General features: G+C 40.4%; 6 non-coding genes across 6 annotated transcripts; all 6 read right to left on the bottom strand.

The window, feature by feature from the left end:
* Window positions 1-3,118: 3,118 nt before the first annotated feature.
* TRNAS-AGA (transfer RNA serine (anticodon AGA)) lies at window positions 3,119-3,200 on the bottom strand. Its single transcript has one exon. It is a non-coding gene; the product is annotated as a tRNA-Ser (tRNA).
* Window positions 3,201-5,788: 2,588 nt separating this feature from the next.
* Window positions 5,789-5,860, bottom strand: TRNAH-GUG (transfer RNA histidin (anticodon GUG)). The gene has a single exon. It is a non-coding gene; the product is annotated as a tRNA-His (tRNA).
* Window positions 5,861-7,141: 1,281 nt separating this feature from the next.
* On the bottom strand, window positions 7,142-7,223 carry TRNAS-AGA (transfer RNA serine (anticodon AGA)). The gene has a single exon. It is a non-coding gene; the product is annotated as a tRNA-Ser (tRNA).
* Window positions 7,224-9,811: 2,588 nt separating this feature from the next.
* Window positions 9,812-9,883, bottom strand: TRNAH-GUG (transfer RNA histidin (anticodon GUG)). Its single transcript has one exon. It is a non-coding gene; the product is annotated as a tRNA-His (tRNA).
* A 1,281-nt stretch (window positions 9,884-11,164) lies between these two features.
* Window positions 11,165-11,246, bottom strand: TRNAS-AGA (transfer RNA serine (anticodon AGA)). Its single transcript has one exon. It is a non-coding gene; the product is annotated as a tRNA-Ser (tRNA).
* Window positions 11,247-13,833: 2,587 nt separating this feature from the next.
* On the bottom strand, window positions 13,834-13,905 carry TRNAH-GUG (transfer RNA histidin (anticodon GUG)). The gene has a single exon. It is a non-coding gene; the product is annotated as a tRNA-His (tRNA).
* Between the last annotated feature and the right edge of the window lie 387 nt (window positions 13,906-14,292).

Raw genomic sequence — 14,292 nt, 5'->3', positions numbered from 1 at the left:
AACAATAGGTATCAAAATATACTTTCTCAGAATGAGATGCTTTAGTTAAATACTTTGCAATAGGCAATTGACTTTTGCAGGTCATAGTTACAGTTTATTGCAATAGGCAACACAATTTGAATCACAATAATACATTGAGCTCAATGGGAATTTTAAGTTATATGCAATTAATTACTTTCAGGATTACTTTTCTAAATCCAGGACTGGATCCTAGATTCAGTCCTGGGACAGTTCTTGGAAACAAGTGAGTAAATTCGTTTTAGTTACTGTTGTGATTTTTAAGCAATATTTTGCTATTTTAAAAGTTGACACTTAGAAACTTTTGCTGATCAAAATACCAACGTTATCCTATGGAAGGAAATTCACTTAGCAGGTAAGTGGGATTATGGTTACTTTTTCTAGGTCAGTGTTGGATCCTAGATCCAGCACTACTGTACCACCTGTAAGCAGTTGAGAAACTGCGTTTAAGTTATACAGGCGATTTTTAAGGAATATTTACATGTTTGCAAAATCGACACTTAGAAGAAATTTCACAGAAAAACAGTCAATGGTTTCCTATGGAAGAAAATTCAAGTTACGTGTAAAGTACGTTCTCGTTACTTTTGTAATCCAGTGCTGGGCTCCTAGGCTCAGTACTGGGACATCTATCTAAAACAGGTAAACAATTACGTTTTCACAGTTGGTACGATTTTTAAAGAATATTTGTAAGTTTCAAAAATCGACACTTAGAAAATTTTCAGCAAAAAGCAGGCAATGATATCCCATGGAAGGAAATTCGAGTTACTGGTAAGTACGGTTAAAATTACTTTTCAGGGTCAGTACTGAGCTCCAAGATGCAGCACTGAGGTCTCTCCTGATAACAGGTGAGTAAATCAGAATTCGTTGTTCGGCTGATTTTAGATGAATATTTTAAAGTTCCAAAACTCCACACCACTTAGAAGAATTTCCAAGTGAAACCACTAAATGTTAGCCTATGGAAGAAAAGTGAGTTATCGGCTTTTAGGTAAGTACTCGACTGGCAGAGTTATGGTTCTGGGCATAGACTCAGGGGTCTCCCAGGGGAGTCCCAGCCTACTTGCCAAGCCTTAAACTCCCCTTTTATTACATATAATTTACACCTAAGGTAGGCCCTAGGTAGTCCTAGGTGCATGATGCTCTGTAAGTAAAAAATAAGCTATGTACTTTGGTGGTTCGCGTGTCCTGTAAGTACCAAACAGTCTATTTCATTTTTCACTACTGTGAGGTCTACCCCTCTCATAGGTTAGCTCTGTGTATTCCCCTATACTTTTAATTTGGTAATTCCATATCAGAGAGGAGTAGCTTTATTTATTTATTGAAAATCCTACTTACTGGTGAGGTTGGATTTAACTTTACTATTTTAGAAATGCCACTTTTAGAGAGTGAACATTTCTCTGCACTTACTGCTCTATTTGCCTGAAACCTGGCCCCAATACACGTCTGGATTGGGCTGGGTGACAGCAAAATGTGTGCCTTCCCTCTAGAGAGCCACAACACAGGTCACTCAACTGCACCTGGGGGGTGATCTCCGCTCCCCCTCCACCCCCAATAGGTTCAAGAACGATAATTTATGTAAGTAAATACATTATAGCTACAGCTTATAATCATGCGAGTTTAAATCATTTGTTGTTAGATGGTTTAAATATTTGAAAGGATCTGTTTTTAATAGACATTTTACAAAAACCACTGGTACATTTGCTAATTCTGTAAAATTAACACCCAACTGCCGTGACATTGCCAACCACAATGCCGTGACTCGGATTCGAACCGAGGTTGCTGCGGCCACAACGCAGAGTACTAACCACTATACGATCAGGGAGAGCTACTTGGGCTCAACGACATACAGTGACATGGAGAATTTATAATTCGGAACACTCAGGGCTGTTCCTGTGATAGGCTGGATGTATTCATTGCTTCCTCATTCCTCATTCAGAGGCTGCGTCTCCTCAGTGGTTGATAGGCTGAAACCGTTTCCTGGCCGCCTGCTTGTGAAATGCCAGGAGTCAAAGATCACACATTACACTTGCGGACCTGTGATGGGACACCAATGCAAAGAAACCCACCTGGCACAGACCTTCTATTCTGTCTATTAGACCTGCATCTTCCCTGCACCTTTCAAGCCATTTGTATGTGAAGCAAGAAAGAGTTAGAGAGTGATCCATCTACACTTTTATAGGGAGGATGTCGCCGTGAGCTCCTCCCAGCTAATCACACGAACAGCAGAAAAGCAAGATAAATACACAGTTGAGGGGTGGGCTGCATGGTTATGTTTTTGAGTAAATATTGAAACTGACCTCAGTGGCTCATTAGCAGAGCTGCGGCTAATGACTGGTGCCAAATCATGATGAAGCAAGCACCATGGCTCGTAGGGGACCCACAACACGCTTTTCTTAGCTCACTGAATTAAAGTATAAACTTCCGCCGTGTGTGAGTGGTAAAGGCTTGTTAATATGGTTCCTTTTCCAATTCAAGTCTGACAACAAGAGGCAGGAACCACGTGGCTTCGGAAGCTCAGGAAAGTAGCCACCAACCACAGAGAAAGAGAGAACTGGCAGTATGAGAGGTGGAGAAAACAGAAGCGGGAGCAAGGAGCTCAAATGAGATTGATGGCGTTTAAATAGAGCGCGTAAAGGAACAGTTACACAGCTAAGAAATGGGAAAGACAGACTAGGGAAAAAAACACAGAAAGAGCCTGTAGATGAAATTCTCTTCCTGGGACAGCAGGTTAAGAGAAATTATACATGGGGAGGTTAAGCATGTAACACGGGGGAGAATAAAAAAGAAAATGCAGTTTTATGAAGTGTGTTTGCCAATCCAGCCAGCACTTTTGTTCTATTTCTCTCTTTGCGTCTTTTATTGGTAAAGTAACTTTCAAGTGCATGCGCAGGTATGAATGAGAGAGCAACCGTATAATAATTTGAAGCGTTTACACCAGTGCTAAAGTAGGAATGAGGTGTAGCAAAGACATGAAAGAGGTAGCGATAACAAATATGTGGAGAGGCAATAGTGACACAAAAATAAGCCACCTATTTATAAAACTGAAATGGAAGAAATACTAAAGGTTAACTTCTGAAATTGTAGCCGATAATAAAAAGCTTCTCGTTGTTGGCAGGATTCGAACCTGCGCGGGGATACCCCAATGGATTTCTAGTCCATCGCCTTAACCACTCGGCCACAACAACTTGCTGTAAGCTGCCTACAAATATTTTGTTTGAAAGTTTTGAAGTTTTCCCACATCAAAGTACTGATATTCTGCAATGCGCTTTTTAAAAACAATGTTTTTTTCATCATGCACGTTCTGTCCTAAAAACAAAAATTGCATGAGTATATCTCTGGATCTGTAAAAGGATACGCTTGCATTCAAACTCCCTTGTGGCACTCAAGTTTTTTGGATCCTGTTGCACTCTGTTTTTGCGCTGCTTTTAGTCTACGACCCATATTACAGAAGTCAACCATCTCTGAGTATTTGGGACTCCTTTGTAAGTGCCTTATCTTTAATCCTTGAAAAGCTCTATAATAAAGGGGTCTGTCAAAGATTGCTTGAATGGAAGATAAAAGAAGGCCCACTTGTCTCACCAAATGCAGTAGAGAAACCTGATGTTTTACTCATGTTATCCTTAGTTCAGTTTTTGTTAGACCTGGCATCCTTAAGGTGGCCTACCAGCAACCTTTTTGCTTTTCACCTCACGTTTTGCTGTATCTTTATGTTGGCCTTAGGACTCTAATCACTTTATCACTACTGTGAGAAAGTGGCTCTGTATATACTGTTCCCAAATAGGTACAGTGTGCACAGAGTCCCCAGTCCCCAGAGGTTTGGCAGAGGCTAAAGTTAGATATAACCTTACTCTCTAAAGTGGTAGCTTGCCGAGCAGTAAGGCAGTATCAGAGTACAGTGTAAAACATTTGTTGTACACACTCAGTCAGCAAATGGTCTCACACACTCAAGAACTGAACTCTAGGCCATTGGTTTGCATACAAAAGATATTGTTGTTTTATTTTAGAACCAACAATAGGTATCAAAATATACTTTCTCAGAATGAGATGCTTTAGTTAAATACTTTGCAATAGGCAATTGACTTTTGCAGGTCATAGTTACAGTTTATTGCAATAGGCAACACAATTTGAATCACAATAATACATTGAGCTCAATGGGAATTTTAAGTTATATGCAATTAATTACTTTCAGGATTACTTTTCTAAATCCAGGACTGGATCCTAGATTCAGTCCTGGGACAGTTCTTGGAAACAAGTGAGTAAATTCGTTTTAGTTACTGTTGTGATTTTTAAGCAATATTTTGCTATTTTAAAAGTTGACACTTAGAAACTTTTGCTGATCAAAATACCAACGTTATCCTATGGAAGGAAATTCACTTAGCAGGTAAGTGGGAATATGGTTACTTTTTCTAGGTCAGTGTTGGATCCTAGATCCAGCACTACTGTACCACCTGTAAGCAGTTGAGAAACTGCGTTTAAGTTATACAGGCGATTTTTAAGGAATATTTACATGTTTGCAAAATCGACACTTAGAAGAAATTTCACAGAAAAACAGTCAATGGTTTCCTATGGAAGAAAATTCAAGTTACGTGTAAAGTACGTTCTCGTTACTTTTGTAATCCAGTGCTGGGCTCCTAGGCTCAGTACTGGGACATCTATCTAAAACAGGTAAACAATTACGTTTTCACAGTTGGTACGATTTTTAAAGAATATTTGTAAGTTTCAAAAATCGACACTTAGAAAATTTTCAGCAAAAAGCAGGCAATGATATCCCATGGAAGGAAATTCGAGTTACTGGTAAGTACGGTTAAAATTACTTTTCAGGGTCAGTACTGAGCTCCAAGATGCAGCACTGAGGTCTCTCCTGATAACAGGTGAGTAAATCAGAATTCGTTGTTCGGCTGATTTTAGATGAATATTTTAAAGTTCCAAAACTCCACACCACTTAGAAGAATTTCCAAGTGAAACCACTCAATGTTAGCCTATGGAAGAAAAGTGAGTTATCGGCTTTTAGGTAAGTACTCGACTGGCAGAGTTATGGTTCTGGGCATAGACTCAGGGGTCTCCCAGGGGAGTCCCAGCCTACTTGCCAAGCCTTAAACTCCCCTTTTATTACATATAATTTACACCTAAGGTAGGCCCTAGGTAGTCCTAGGTGCATGATGCTCTGTAAGTAAAAAATAAGCTATGTACTTTGGTGGTTCGCGTGTCCTGTAAGTACCAAACAGTCTATTTCATTTTTCACTACTGTGAGGTCTACCCCTCTCATAGGTTAGCTCTGTGTATTCCCCTATACTTTTAATTTGGTAATTCCATATCGGAGAGGAGTAGCTTTATTTATTTATTGAAAATCCTACTTACTGGTGAGGTTGGATTTAACTTTACTATTTTAGAAATGCCACTTTTAGAGAGTGAACATTTCTCTGCACTTACTGCTCTATTTGCCTGAAACCTGGCCCCAATACACGTCTGGATTGGGCTGGGTGACAGCAAAATGTGTGCCTTCCCTCTAGAGAGCCACAACACAGGTCACTCAACTGCACCTGGGGGGTGATCTCCGCTCCCCCTCCACCCCCAATAGGTTCAAGAACGATAATTTATGTAAGTAAATACATTATAGCTACAGCTTATAATCATGCGAGTTTAAATCATTTGTTGTTAGATGGTTTAAATATTTGAAAGGATCTGTTTTTAATAGACATTTTACAAAAACCACTGGTACATTTGCTAATTCTGTAAAATTAACACCCAACTGCCGTGACATTGCCAACCACAATGCCGTGACTCGGATTCGAACCGAGGTTGCTGCGGCCACAACGCAGAGTACTAACCACTATACGATCACGGCGAGCTACTTGGGCTCAACGACATACAGTGACATGGAGAATTTATAATTCGGAACACTCAGGGCTGTTCCTGTGATAGGTTGGATGTATTCATTGCTTCCTCATTCCTCATTCAGAGGCTGCGTCTCCTCAGTGGTTGATAGGCTGAAACCGTTTCCTGGCCGCCTGCTTGTGAAATGCCAGGAGTCAAAGATCACACATTACACTTGCGGACCTGTGATGGGACACCAATGCAAAGAAACCCACCTGGCACAGACCTTCTATTCTGTCTATTAGACCTGCATCTTCCCTGCACCTTTCAAGCCATTTGTATGTGAAGCAAGAAAGAGTTAGAGAGTGATCCATCTACACTTTTATAGGGAGGATGTCGCCGTGAGCTCCTCCCAGCTAATCACACGAACAGCAGAAAAGCAAGATAAATACACAGTTGAGGGGTGGGCTGCATGGTTATGTTTTTGAGTAAATATTGAAACTGACCTCAGTGGCTCATTAGCAGAGCTGCGGCTAATGACTGGTGCCAAATCATGATGAAGCAAGCACCATGGCTCGTAGGGGACCCACAACACGCTTTTCTTAGCTCACTGAATTAAAGTATAAACTTCCGCCGTGTGTGAGTGGTAAAGGCTTGTTAATATGGTTCCTTTTCCAATTCAAGTCTGACAACAAGAGGCAGGAACCACGTGGCTTCGGAAGCTCAGGAAAGTAGCCACCAACCACAGAGAAAGAGAGAACTGGCAGTATGAGAGGTGGAGAAAACAGAAGCGGGAGCAAGGAGCTCAAATGAGATTGATGGCGTTTAAATAGAGCGCGTAAAGGAACAGTTACACAGCTAAGAAATGGGAAAGACAGACTAGGGAAAAAAACACAGAAAGAGCCTGTAGATGAAATTCTCTTCCTGGGACAGCAGGTTAAGAGAAATTATACATGGGGAGGTTAAGCATGTAACACGGGGGAGAATAAAAAAGAAAATGCAGTTTTATGAAGTGTGTTTGCCAATCCAGCCAGCACTTTTGTTCTATTTCTCTCTTTGCGTCTTTTATTGGTAAAGTAACTTTCAAGTGCATGCGCAGGTATGAATGAGAGAGCAACCGTATAATAATTTGAAGCGTTTACACCAGTGCTAAAGTAGGAATGAGGTGTAGCAAAGACATGAAAGAGGTAGCGATAACAAATATGTGGAGAGGCAATAGTGACACAAAAATAAGCCACCTATTTATAAAACTGAAATGGAAGAAATACTAAAGGTTAACTTCTGAAATTGTAGCCGATAATAAAAAGCTTCTCGTTGTTGGCAGGATTCGAACCTGCGCGGGGATACCCCAATGGATTTCTAGTCCATCGCCTTAACCACTCGGCCACAACAACTTGCTGTAAGATGCCTACAAATATTTTGTTTGAAAGTTTTGAAGTTTTCCCACATCAAAGTACTGATATTCTGCAATGCGCTTTTTAAAAACAATGTTTTTTTCATCATGCACGTTCTGTCCTAAAAACAAAAATTGCATGAGTATATCTCTGGATCTGTAAAAGGATACGCTTGCATTCAAACTCCCTTGTGGCACTCAAGTTTTTTGGATCCTGTTGCACTCTGTTTTTGCGCTGCTTTTAGTCTACGACCCATATTACAGAAGTCAACCATCTCTGAGTATTTGGGACTCCTTTGTAAGTGCCTTATCTTTAATCCTTGAAAAGCTCTATAATAAAGGGGTCTGTCAAAGATTGCTTGAATGGAAGATAAAAGAAGGCCCACTTGTCTCACCAAATGCAGTAGAGAAACCTGATGTTTTACTCATGTTATCCTTAGTTCAGTTTTTGTTAGACCTGGCATCCTTAAGGTGGCCTACCAGCAACCTTTTTGCTTTTCACCTCACGTTTTGCTGTATCTTTATGTTGGCCTTAGGACTCTAATCACTTTATCACTACTGTGAGAAAGTGGCTCTGTATATACTGTTCCCAAATAGGTACAGTGTGCACAGAGTCCCCAGTCCCCAGAGGTTTGGCAGAGGCTAAAGTTAGATATAACCTTACTCTCTAAAGTGGTAGCTTGCCGAGCAGTAAGGCAGTATCAGAGTACAGTGTAAAACATTTGTTGTACACACTCAGTCAGCAAATGGTCTCACACACTCAAGAACTGAACTCTAGGCCATTGGTTTGCATACAAAAGATATTGTTGTTTTATTTTAGAACCAACAATAGGTATCAAAATATACTTTCTCAGAATGAGATGCTTTAGTTAAATACTTTGCAATAGGCAATTGACTTTTGCAGGTCATAGTTACAGTTTATTGCAATAGGCAACACAATTTGAATCACAATAATACATTGAGCTCAATGGGAATTTTAAGTTATATGCAATTAATTACTTTCAGGATTACTTTTCTAAATCCAGGACTGGATCCTAGATTCAGTCCTGGGACAGTTCTTGGAAACAAGTGAGTAAATTCGTTTTAGTTACTGTTGTGATTTTTAAGCAATATTTTGCTATTTTAAAAGTTGACACTTAGAAACTTTTGCTGATCAAAATACCAACGTTATCCTATGGAAGGAAATTCACTTAGCAGGTAAGTGGGATTATGGTTACTTTTTCTAGGTCAGTGTTGGATCCTAGATCCAGCACTACTGTACCACCTGTAAGCAGTTGAGAAACTGCGTTTAAGTTATACAGGCGATTTTTAAGGAATATTTACATGTTTGCAAAATCGACACTTAGAAGAAATTTCACAGAAAAACAGTCAATGGTTTCCTATGGAAGAAAATTCAAGTTACGTGTAAAGTACGTTCTCGTTACTTTTGTAATCCAGTGCTGGGCTCCTAGGCTCAGTACTGGGACATCTATCTAAAACAGGTAAACAATTACGTTTTCACAGTTGGTACGATTTTTAAAGAATATTTGTAAGTTTCAAAAATCGACACTTAGAAAATTTTCAGCAAAAAGCAGGCAATGATATCCCATGGAAGGAAATTCGAGTTACTGGTAAGTACGGTTAAAATTACTTTTCAGGGTCAGTACTGAGCTCCAAGATGCAGCACTGAGGTCTCTCCTGATAACAGGTGAGTAAATCAGAATTCGTTGTTCGGCTGATTTTAGATGAATATTTTAAAGTTCCAAAACTCCACACCACTTAGAAGAATTTCCAAGTGAAACCACTCAATGTTAGCCTATGGAAGAAAAGTGAGTTATCGGCTTTTAGGTAAGTACTCGACTGGCAGAGTTATGGTTCTGGGCATAGACTCAGGGGTCTCCCAGGGGAGTCCCAGCCTACTTGCCAAGCCTTAAACTCCCCTTTTATTACATATAATTTACACCTAAGGTAGGCCCTAGGTAGTCCTAGGTGCATGATGCTCTGTAAGTAAAAAATAAGCTATGTACTTTGGTGGTTCGCGTGTCCTGTAAGTACCAAACAGTCTATTTCATTTTTCACTACTGTGAGGTCTACCCCTCTCATAGGTTAGCTCTGTGTATTCCCCTATACTTTTAATTTGGTAATTCCATATCGGAGAGGAGTAGCTTTATTTATTTATTGAAAATCCTACTTACTGGTGAGGTTGGATTTAACTTTACTATTTTAGAAATGCCACTTTTAGAGAGTGAACATTTCTCTGCACTTACTGCTCTATTTGCCTGAAACCTGGCCCCAATACACGTCTGGATTGGGCTGGGTGACAGCAAAATGTGTGCCTTCCCTCTAGAGAGCCACAACACAGGTCACTCAACTGCACCTGGGGGGTGATCTCCGCTCCCCCTCCACCCCCAATAGGTTCAAGAACGATAATTTATGTAAGTAAATACATTATAGCTACAGCTTATAATCATGCGAGTTTAAATCATTTGTTGTTAGATGGTTTAAATATTTGAAAGGATCTGTTTTTAATAGACATTTTACAAAAACCACTGGTACATTTGCTAATTCTGTAAAATTAACACCCAACTGCCGTGACATTGCCAACCACAATGCCGTGACTCGGATTCGAACCGAGGTTGCTGCGGCCACAACGCAGAGTACTAACCACTATACGATCACGGCGAGCTACTTGGGCTCAACGACATACAGTGACATGGAGAATTTATAATTCGGAACACTCAGGGCTGTTCCTGTGATAGGCTGGATGTATTCATTGCTTCCTCATTCCTCATTCAGAGGCTGCGTCTCCTCAGTGGTTGATAGGCTGAAACCGTTTCCTGGCCGCCTGCTTGTGAAATGCCAGGAGTCAAAGATCACACATTACACTTGCGGACCTGTGATGGGACACCAATGCAAAGAAACCCACCTGGCACAGACCTTCTATTCTGTCTATTAGACCTGCATCTTCCCTGCACCTTTCAAGCCATTTGTATGTGAAGCAAGAAAGAGTTAGAGAGTGATCCATCTACACTTTTATAGGGAGGATGTCGCCGTGAGCTCCTCCCAGCTAATCACACGAACAGCAGAAAAGCAAGATAAATACACAGTTGAGGGGTGGGCTGCATGGTTATGTTTTTGAGTAAATATTGAAACTGACCTCAGTGGCTCATTAGCAGAGCTGCGGCTAATGACTGGTGCCAAATCATGATGAAGCAAGCACCATGGCTCGTAGGGGACCCACAACACGCTTTTCTTAGCTCACTGAATTAAAGTATAAACTTCCGCCGTGTGTGAGTGGTAAAGGCTTGTTAATATGGTTCCTTTTCCAATTCAAGTCTGACAACAAGAGGCAGGAACCACGTGGCTTCGGAAGCTCAGGAAAGTAGCCACCAACCACAGAGAAAGAGAGAACTGGCAGTATGAGAGGTGGAGAAAACAGAAGCGGGAGCAAGGAGCTCAAATGAGATTGATGGCGTTTAAATAGAGCGCGTAAAGGAACAGTTACACAGCTAAGAAATGGGAAAGACAGACTAGGGAAAAAAACACAGAAAGAGCCTGTAGATGAAATTCTCTTCCTGGGACAGCAGGTTAAGAGAAATTATACATGGGGAGGTTAAGCATGTAACACGGGGGAGAATAAAAAAGAAAATGCAGTTTTATGAAGTGTGTTTGCCAATCCAGCCAGCACTTTTGTTCTATTTCTCTCTTTGCGTCTTTTATTGATAAAGTAACTTTCAAGTGCATGCGCAGGTATGAATGAGAGAGCAACCGTATAATAATTTGAAGCGTTTACACCAGTGCTAAAGTAGGAATGAGGTGTAGCAAAGACATGAAAGAGGTAGCGATAACAAATATGTGGAGAGGCAATAGTGACACAAAAATAAGCCACCTATTTATAAAACTGAAATGGAAGAAATACTAAAGGTTAACTTCTGAAATTGTAGCCGATAATAAAAAGCTTCTCGTTGTTGGCAGGATTCGAACCTGCGCGGGGATACCCCAATGGATTTCTAGTCCATCGCCTTAACCACTCGGCCACAACAACTTGCTGTAAGCTGCCTACAAATATTTTGTTTGAAAGTTTTGAAGTTTTCCCACATCAAAGTACTGATATTCTGCAATGCGCTTTTTAAAAACAATGTTTTTTCATCATGCACGTTCTGTCCTAAAAACAAAAATTGCATGAGTATATCTCTGGATCTGTAAAAGGATACGCTTGCATTCAAACTCCCTTGTGGCACTCAAGTTTTTTGGATCCTGTTGCACTCTGTTTTTGCGCTGCTTTTAGTCTACGACCCATATTACAGAAGTCAACCATCTCTGAGTATTTGGGACTCCTTTGTAAGTGCCTTATCTTTAATCCTTGAAAAGCTCTATAATAAAGGGGTCTGTCAAAGATTGCTTGAATGGAAGATAAAAGAAGGCCCACTTGTCTCACCAAATGCAGTAGAGAAACCTGATGTTTTACTCATGTTATCCTTAGTTCAGTTTTTGTTAGACCTGGCATCCTTAAGGTGGCCTACCAGCAACCTTTTTGCTTTTCACCTCACGTTTTGCTGTATCTTTATGTTGGCCTTAGGACTCTAATCACTTTATCACTACTGTGAGAAAGTGGCTCTGTATATACTGTTCCCAAATAGGTACAGTGTGCACAGAGTCCCCAGTCCCCAGAGGTTTGGCAGAGGCTAAAGTTAGATATAACCTTACTCTCTAAAGTGGTAGCTTGCCGAGCAGTAAGGCAGTATCAGAGTACAGTGTAAAACATTTGTTGTACACACTCAGTCAGCAAATGGTCTCACACACTCAAGAACTGAACTCTAGGCCATTGGTTTGCATACAAAAGATATTGTTGTTTTATTTTAGAACCAACAATAGGTATAAAAATATACTTTCTCAGAATGAGATGCTTTAGTTAAATACTTTGCAATAGGCAATTGACTTTTGCAGGTCATAGTTACAGTTTATTGCAATAGGCAACACAATTTGAATCACAATAATACATTGAGCTCAATGGGAATTTTAAGTTATATGCAATTAATTACTTTCAGGATTACTTTTCTAAATCCAGGACTGGATCCTAGATTCAGTCCTGGGACAGTTCTTGGAAACAAGTGAGTAAATTCGTTTTAGTTACTGTTGTGATTTTTAAGCAATATTTTGCTATTTTAAAAGTTGACACTTAGAAACTTTTGCTGATCAAAATACCAACGTTATCCTATGGAAGGAAATTCACTTAGCAGGTAAGTGGGATTATGGTTACTTTTTCTAGGTCAGTGTTGGATCCTAGATCCAGCACTACTGTACCACCTGTAAGCAGTTGAGAAACTGCGTTTAAGTTATACAGGCGATTTTTAAGGAATATTTACATGTTTGCAAAATCGACACTTAGAAGAAATTTCACAGAAAAACAGTCAATGGTTTCCTGTGGAAGAAAATTCAAGTTACGTGTAAAGTACGTTCTCGTTACTTTTGTAATCCAGTGCTGGGCTCCTAGGCTCAGTACTGGGACATCTATCTAAAACAGGTAAACAATTACGTTTTCACAGTTGGTACGATTTTTAAAGAATATTTGTAAGTTTCAAAAATCGACACTTAGAAAATTTTCAGCAAAAAGCAGGCAATGATATCCCATGGAAGGAAATTCGAGTTACTGGTAAGTACGGTTAAAATTACTTTTCAGGGTCAGTACTGAGCTCCAAGATGCAGCACTGAGGTCTCTCCTGATAACAGGTGAGTAAATCAGAATTCGTTGTTCGGCTGATTTTAGATGAATATTTTAAAGTTCCAAAACTCCACACCACTTAGAAGAATTTCCAAGTGAAACCACTCAATGTTAGCCTATGGAAGAAAAGTGAGTTATCGGCTTTTAGGTAAGTACTCGACTGGCAGAGTTATGGTTCTGGGCATAGACTCAGGGGTCTCCCAGGGGAGTCCCAGCCTACTTGCCAAGCCTTAAACTCCCCTTTTATTACATATAATTTACACCTAAGGTAGGCCCTAGGTAGTCCTAGGTGCATGATGCTCTGTAAGTAAAAAATAAGCTATGTACTTTGGTGGTTCGCGTGTCCTGTAAGTACCAAACAGTCTATTTCATTTTTCACTACTGTGAGGTCTACCCCTCTCATAGGTTAGCTCTGTGTATTCCCCTATACTTTTAATTTGGTAATTCCATATCGGAGAGGAGTAGCTTTATTTATTTATTGAAAATCCTACTTACTGGTGAGGTTGGATTTAACTTTACTATTTTAGAAATGCCACTTTTAGAGAGTGAACATTTCTCTGCACTTACTGCTCTATTTGCCTGAAACCTGGACCCAATACACGTCTGGATTGGGCTGGGTGACAGCAAAATGTGTGCCTTCCCTCTAGAGAGCCACAACACAGGTCACTCAACTGCACCTGGGGGGTGATCTCCGCTCCCCCTCCACCCCCAATAGGTTCAAGAACGATAATTTATGTAAGTAAATACATTATAGCTACAGCTTATAATCATGCGAGTTTAAATCATTTGTTGTTAGATGGTTTAAATATTTGAAAGGATCTGTTTTTAATAGACATTTTACAAAAACCACTGGTACATTTGCTAATTCTGTAAAATTAACACCCAACTGCCGTGACATTGCCAACCACAATGCCATGACTCGGATTCGAACCGAGGTTGCTGCGGCCACAACGCAGAGTACTAACCACTATACGATCACGGCGAGCTACTTGGGCTCAACGACATACAGTGACATGGAGAATTTATAATTCGGAACACTCAGGGCTGTTCCTGTGATAGGCTGGATGTATTCATTGCTTCCTCATTCCTCATTCAGAGGCTGCGTCTCCTCAGTGGTTGATAGGCTGAAACCGTTTCCTGGCCGCCTGCTTGTGAAATGCCAGGAGTCAAAGATCACACATTACACTTGCGGACCTGTGATGGGACACCAATGCAAAGAAACCCACCTGGCACAGACCTTCTATTCTGTCTATTAGACCTGCATCTTCCCTGCACCTTTCAAGCCATTTGTATGTGAAGCAAGAAAGAGTTAGAGAGTGATCCATCTACACTTTTATAGGGAGGATGTCGCCGTGAGCTCCTCCCAGCT

This window comes from Triturus cristatus, chromosome 12, assembly GCF_964204655.1.
Source record: "Triturus cristatus chromosome 12, aTriCri1.1, whole genome shotgun sequence".
NCBI lineage: Eukaryota > Metazoa > Chordata > Amphibia > Caudata > Salamandridae > Triturus > Triturus cristatus.
Note: the sequence above shows the minus strand (reverse complement) of the source record. Positions and strands in the feature narration are given on the sequence as shown.